The sequence below is a fragment of the Quercus suber genome, unplaced genomic scaffold, assembly GCF_002906115.3.
Source record: "Quercus suber isolate HL8 unplaced genomic scaffold, Cork oak 2.0 scaffold_963, whole genome shotgun sequence".
In the NCBI taxonomy this organism is placed as follows: Eukaryota; Viridiplantae; Streptophyta; class Magnoliopsida; order Fagales; family Fagaceae; genus Quercus; species Quercus suber.
The window spans coordinates 612-1,983 of NW_027070383.1; the positions used below are offsets into that span (position 1 = coordinate 612).

Below are 1,372 nucleotides of genomic sequence, written 5' to 3' on the forward strand. Positions count from 1 at the left end.
TTTAATACATCTTAAGTGGGGAAGGGGGATTCAAACCTTGGATGTCTTCATTGGAAATACCAAAAAGTGCTAGTTGACCTAAAGGGTAGATAGTTTTAACCTGAATGATTTTATTTTCAATTTCATTGCACACCTCCTCGTTACTTGATGGGTTGTCTAGTTTTCTTTTCCTTGAAAATTTACCATTAATTTAACCTTTTAGTATTTACAGTAGATATTTATGTCTTAAAAGAATTATCAATAAAATTTCTATTACTTATTAAAAAAAAAGAGTCTTAAAATAATTACACAATATAATATATCTATATATCTTAAAACAATAAAAATATTTTTCTAGTCTATTACTAATTTTGAATTTTGAATTTTTTATTTTTATATTAATTAATTATGACATCATCATGGTTGGACCTCTGTTCCAATCCCTGTTTGACCTCAAAACCTTGAACTTTTCATTTTTCTTATTTTTTAACAGTTCTGTTTTTAAAATATTAGTTAACACTTTTCCTTCATCTCTTTCAAACAAAGTTGCAATGTACCATGGGTTACACCCTTTGATTTATCTAGGAGGTTGAATGTAGCTGTGTTTGTTGAGTGCAGGAAAGGAACTGGACTTTCTATCATCTGGGGTTCTGTTTGCTGTGAAGATCACTTTGCTTGGTTAGTGCCATGGAAACAAATATATATATTTTTTTTCTTTCTCTACTATGAATTGGGTGAGTCTCTCTGCTCAAGGTCTATCAATTGTACAGGCACAGGATGAATTGTTTGAGTGCAGGCGTGGAAGACAGCGCATATATTATCAGTAGGAATGCCCAGAAAGACAATCGTGTTCAGCTTAGTGACTTCATTTTTTGATGGGATCATGAAGGCAAGTAACACTTCAATTGCTCATATCTCTCATATTCTCCCAGCAATTCTTAGTCTTGGCTGTTGAGTACAATAGCAATATAAGAAAGTGTTCAGCTTAGTGACTTCATTTTTTGATGGGGTCATGAAGGCAAATGACACTTCAATTGCTCATAACTCTCATATCCTCCCTGTAATACTTACTTTTGGCTGTTTGAGTATGATAGCAATAGAAGAAAGTTTGCAACTTGATGTCAAGTTGTCTACATTTGGTAGAAAGCCATGCTGTCTAATGAATCTAAAAGTTGTTGGTACTCTATAACAGGTGTTTCTGCAATTATAGTGGTATGATTTAATGAGAGAAGCATTCCTTATTTATGCTGGCGGGTTTCTGTAATGTGGACTGTGTCTCTGTCAGTTTACATCTGTCATATGGATTGGAATCTCAGGCTGGCAGCACCACCTCAATGACTATCTGTAGTATAGGTTTTTGCAGATGTACCTTTAGGTTTTTTTTTTTTTTTTT

At 33.3% G+C, this 1,372-nt stretch overlaps 1 long non-coding RNA gene across 1 annotated transcript; it reads left to right on the top strand.

The window, feature by feature from the left end:
• Positions 1-510: 510 nt before the first annotated feature.
• On the top strand, positions 511-1,371 carry LOC136065422 (uncharacterized). The gene is made up of 3 exons (XR_010627042.1): positions 511-657; positions 750-868; positions 1,172-1,371. It is a non-coding gene; the product is annotated as an uncharacterized LOC136065422 (long non-coding RNA).
• Position 1,372: the final 1 nt, after the last annotated feature.